Consider the following 5947-nt stretch of genomic DNA (forward strand, 5'->3'; position numbering starts at 1 on the left):
TGGTACACAGGTGTAAGTCTTAATTTGCAACGACGAAGTGTCACACATGTTGGATTCTACGTCTGTAACTTACATAATTGCGGCTTAACGCGTCATTGAACAAGAAATTGCTGCTCGCTGCAACTGCAATCGAGACATGCAAACGTAAGTGTGAATTATTGCAAATCAGACACGCTACGAGAACGAGTTTCTCAAGATGTTCATCCTTCGACGCGCTTCGCGATAATCAAACCTTACTCAGCGCACAAAAATATCTATCACGTCCGTAACGTGACTTTGAGACAAGAACGATTTCAAATATTCCACTGAATGTACTCCATTTTGACTTGGTGAAGAGATTTGCTTCTGGGTGCACGAAGAATACTGTTTTTAGCGCTATTTTTGAGAGATCGAACGACGCAATGAATATCTCCAAAGTATTACAAAGTCAGATTTTAACAATATACAGATGATATTCATTCTTGTCACTGAACGTCCAATATTAGTTTCTATACTATTTACATCACTATTTACGTGTGGAAGCGTAATTGCAAAGCTCTACAAGTTTTTACTTTTAATTAGCCAGCTGTTCTTGGATTATTCATGGTATTGACATATCCATGTCAAGATTGCAGCAAGGAATTGTAGCAATTGATCATCAGCATGAGACAGTAAAGTGCGCAAGTATTAAACCGAGACCCGTGCAATTAATGTACGCATCTCTCGTCGATTAGTATGCTTCGCGTAATACTAGAATAACCTGTTCTAATGGTTATGGTTATTCGATCATTTCGCTGCTGTGAACAGCACGTAGGTACTACAGCCATATCCGCGGATGAAACACTACGATAATTTATTATTTATCGCAAATCAATACATGGCCTAGATGTGCATTTTTCAGTTATTTACCTTCCCGATTAATTGCTACAATGTTGAAGCATTCCAGCCAATATCGCGAGTTTTATGGATAAATAATACATAGCTGTGAGAAACTGAACCTTATAGTGCACAGCTATGTGTCACAACGTACCTACTCATCTCACGTTTTATATTTTACGAATAACACTTTTCTATACAACAAACGTAAGAAACATTCATACATGCAACACCTGCACGTGCGTGGGTTCAAATTTAATCAGTTATAACCATTTTTTGTTCCAAACTTTTATCAATTGAATCAAATCGAGGTGTTCCTTATGTTTGGTCGTTGTACACAACTCTTCAAACCTGTTAGCAGAAAAGAATAACACGAAATATTTTGTTGCGAAGTGTTGTATGTACTTGTGTGGACACGTGATTACCTCAGGCACTGACAAATTATGTCACGGTTAGTCGTAGTAGATGCACAGTTTTTGGACAGTTGTATAATGTCGGGTTGAATTTCATAGGAAATAGCTAGATTTGCACCTGTCATCGATTAAATAATCTGCATATCAACATCATAACCCTGGCATTAGTGTCACATTAGCTGTCGTTTCTTTTTATCTATCGCTTTCTCACCTACCTGTAAAACACACATGACCGCGACCTTTAACGTAAACAGAGTTTGGTCGTATATCGTTACGTAGATATACATTAGAATATCTAGCAGCCGATCGGGATACACCTTGTACAATGCACTCGTTATTGATGTCACCGTCGTGTAGATCTACTGATAAATTTGCCTACGTATGCATACAAACCTTTTGCTGGGCTATCGGCCATGAAGTATACAGATATTATACATCTACGTTATCGTGTAATATACATATATTACAAATAACCAACAATACAATTTATGCAAACGAATTACATGTCTGGTATAAGAATTGTCTTGCTTATTCTACGGTTCGTGATTCTATTCAAATCAAATTCGGACAGTGTTTCTTTTTCTACAAATTGCAACAAAAGAATAATTCGTTGAATACATGAAAAGTAAAACAAGAAATAAAAAAAGAAAAAAACTAAATATCTCGGTATCTTACGGGTTGTAATAACTGATCTGTGCAAAAACACGAGACAATCTATACGTCATTATTATAGTAAAAAAAATTAAATCAGAAAGAATTGTAACATGGTTTTTTTGAATAGGCAGAATTTTTACGATATTATGATTGAGTGGGCGTGAAGCCTGATTTATGAAATAATAATTTACTCATTACATCGTAAGAGCTAGAGTAATTCGGTAGTTTGTAACTATTAATTACTTCAGGCAGAGATTGTACAGGATGTGGACGTGATAGGTGCACCATCGTATCCCAGTATAATCGACCAGTGGGAGAAGGTAGAACAACTCTTTCGCTTGGAAAGTCAACTTTTATAACCGTTCGAAAATTTTTAGGCCAGAAAGCGAATCGATATTACGCAATTTGATCGGTAATTGCCAGCAGGATAATTGATCGATCTCTCGGTTGTTTCGGACTCACCGTCTTGATCAAATCGTGTGCGAATTATTAACATACACGTGTTGATTCGTCTCGACAGTTTTTTGAGTTCCTTGCCTACTCGTGGTAAATAATTTGTTTTATGTTCAATCCGGAAGTTCGTTTTTTGGGAATTATTTGTTTTATTTCTTCTCTAGATTTGTTTTATCTCATGATTTGCGGGGGGCGAGGGGGGGGGGGGGGGGGAGGATCGGGTGCGATAATTACAACAATTTGGTTATGAAACCCAGTGGCAGAAAGTTGGTCCCCCGTTGTATCTCTCTTACACATCTAAATTAATAGTGGCCTATAAATAAATTTGCATCGATGTAGTGACACTGGGCTGCAACGGAAGACGTAAGACAGCTGCGACAGGACGCAGGTAACTCTCCCTTGATGCATATTAGCATATTCGGTCACACAAGATAAGCCTTACGGCCTGACAATTGAGGTATCCGCAAAGGCTATCTCCGGTGTATAAAAACGACAATACCATTAATTCACAATCGCCATAATTAATCAAAGAGCCGCCGCTTTAACATTACTCGGCTTCTCGATCCAGATGCTTATAATTGCCTCTTGGATCCGCGAACTCTTTATACCCACTACCGCTACAAGTCTGGAGGTTATAATATAGATGCAGGAACAAACAGGACGCTGGAGCAAAAAAGTCACGTACGACTAGAACCAGATTAGCGTTCAGATTAAATCGCATGGACGACCCCGGATTGAAGCAAAAACTTGTCATTCGTGGCGAAATTCGAGTACGTTATAGGTGCTTATTCACTTATCCTGCACCTCGATCCCTGCCAAAGATGGCGATGTAGGCAGGAACATTTGCCCAATGCACAAATTGGCATAACTGCATTCCAGGACAGTATGTACCCGGAGTCTGTTTATGCCTGCATCATGCGGATAGACTAAATCCGTCATCTGTTTGACGGATCAAACTGAAGCGGTATTGATTGCAGCGCCTGTGTCTGGCGACTAAATGTCACAGTAGTCAAATGTTGGAGTTGTTTTCGAAGATTGATCACTGATTGAAGTCGACGGGGTTGTCTGGCGACTGGTCCTTTGCGAACGCGTAGGTACACACATGAGAAAGAGAGAGTGTACGCGGAGGTGCAGTAGGTACGCGGTCGAATCAAGATTCCCTTGAATTTATCAACGTCTGGGTCTTGACACGAATTGTTACTTGATATTTCTGACGAAGCGAGCCTCGCGTCTCATACGCGGTATTATTTCCCGCGCCTATGCAACGTCTCTTATCTATGACCCGGGTGAACGCGTTATCGTGAACGAAATAGCGGAGGAGGCAACTTCGGTGCGACGTGGTCGAAGTGAAAGATAGTCACGCCGCAAGTTCTATCTGCAGCCGTAAGGGTCGGCGGCTACCACGCGAGATCCGAATCTCTAATGTAGGATCAGGTGTCCGGGTTTTCCGTGCAACGATTTGTTCCCATAATCGCAATAATCAATTCCACGCGCAAACAGAATCGCTAACGTTTCCGTGTGCGAACGCCAGCCGGCTATATTGCAATTTACTCCAATCGCCTATCGGTATCCTCGCCTTGTCAGGGAGTCGCGAATCGCGTTCAACTCGAAAGGTATACCGACCTCAATTTATACCATTAGGATAGTCAGGCCGTGGCTAATGCCCGTGGAATACTGTGCCGAGATGGTACCTCGTCCCAATTTATCAAGTAATAACCCATGTAAATACCTTACATTCAAATCATTTGATAAGAGATATGTAATTATATACACGCTTTTTGCCAATTAGTGACTGACATATAACCTGGCTTTCCTGCCTTAGGTACCTGTGATTTAGTTGATCGCCGATCATTCTTTCAACATCTCTGTCTCGATATGTAAGTGCGGGGTGTTTGTTTTCTCGTTTCTTCCTTCATGGTAATAGTTTGCTCGCCGATGATGCTGTAGGCACTGGTTCATTACTTGCTAGAAGGATCTTATCGCCTCTATGCTACGGTATTATCATCGCATTTCGACTGTCACAGTACAATTGCTCGGATCAGAATAGACGCATGGGTTTGAATGTACTTTTTTCCCCCCACGGGGTTCGAGTTCTTGTTCTTCGTGTCTTCTGTGACTCGTCATTCGTAGACTTTAGATTTATCTCCTCGCCGGTCTTCGTCATTTTTCATATCCTCTCTCAACGATCAAGTTGTTCATTTGCAACGATAACGATTTCACGATCGTTCTATCCGGCGGCTATCCGATCTATCGAAACGTCGCGCCGCGTCCGTAAGACTGCAGCATTCGAAATTTTAATCCGACAATTCTCCTAACAGTAGTTCTGTTACTAATGGCGTCAGTGCACCCGAGTATTCCGACGGATATCGTTGGTGGGCGTAGACACTGAACGTACGGATTAAGGTTCAGCATTCTTCACCTACACGCATTCGTGACTATAGCTGCACCTCGCCACCTCGCGTTGGTTCCGTACCGCGACATATGCAGATCTCTGCTTATTCCCGCGCCACATTGTAATTACCGTAATTGCATTGTGACGCTGTCAAGTACCAAGCCGTGTCATATCGGCGAGCTTGAAATGCCAAAGATAGCTACTCGCAGTTCTCGAGGTGATGGACAAGCGGGCACCGATTTACACGGTCTAGTGCCGTACATTGTGACAAGGGTTTTGATACCGGTTTGAGGTACGAATTGCGCCATTTAACATTAGCAATGCTCCTTCGTAGATTATGCCCACGTAGACGCGTTACGCGTAAACTTCCTTAACTCCCGACAATAAATACCCCGGGAGTTCAGTTGTGAGCTCCGATGCTAGATACACTTTGCCTGTGGTGGTGATAGTTTTCACCGTCGCATCGTACTCATCTTATGAACCATGCTCACTACCGTAATCTGATACACCTGGAAACGTCTGAACGTTACGCTTCGTCTGCAGTAAGGCAGGAATCCTACGTACGTTGCTCTGGTGTATTTCACGTTAAATTCTAATCGTGTCTTATTATACTCACCCAGTATTCCGACTGGAGATGCTGTTTAGATCCCGGATTGAAATCGAGGCATTCGTGTATCTACGATTTATTATTATGTATGTATTTCATTTGCCACGAACGACTCTCTGCCCTATCATTATCATCATCATCGTCATTATCGTCGTCACTAGCAGCATCCTCGACACCTTCTCGGCAACTCTCCTATTACTTTATATCCATCTGTATGTATGTATGTGCAGCGGTAACATTTCCCCAACAGGATAGAAATATTGCTACGATCGTTCACGGTTCACTGTTTGTGGTCTTTTTATTCTCCGTATAACGCGCTGCGAGTTAAAAGTGAAGAAATAATATATGGATTGTGCAGGATACTGTAACACGATCGCATCTCGTTGGTACTCGGTTCTAAACCTTCTCGAAATTGATTAATAACTTATATCTGCGTTTCTCTTACCTTGACTTGTACGATTATCTATGATATAAAAAGATAACCGTAGGATTAACCTACAATCTTGAGGATCGGGATGAAGGGGACTCTCTATTTCTGGATGTATATTGTTTGGATATCTTTTTTGCAATCAA

This window comes from Neodiprion lecontei, chromosome 1, assembly GCF_021901455.1.
Source record: "Neodiprion lecontei isolate iyNeoLeco1 chromosome 1, iyNeoLeco1.1, whole genome shotgun sequence".
Lineage (NCBI taxonomy): Eukaryota > Metazoa > Arthropoda > Insecta > Hymenoptera > Diprionidae > Neodiprion > Neodiprion lecontei.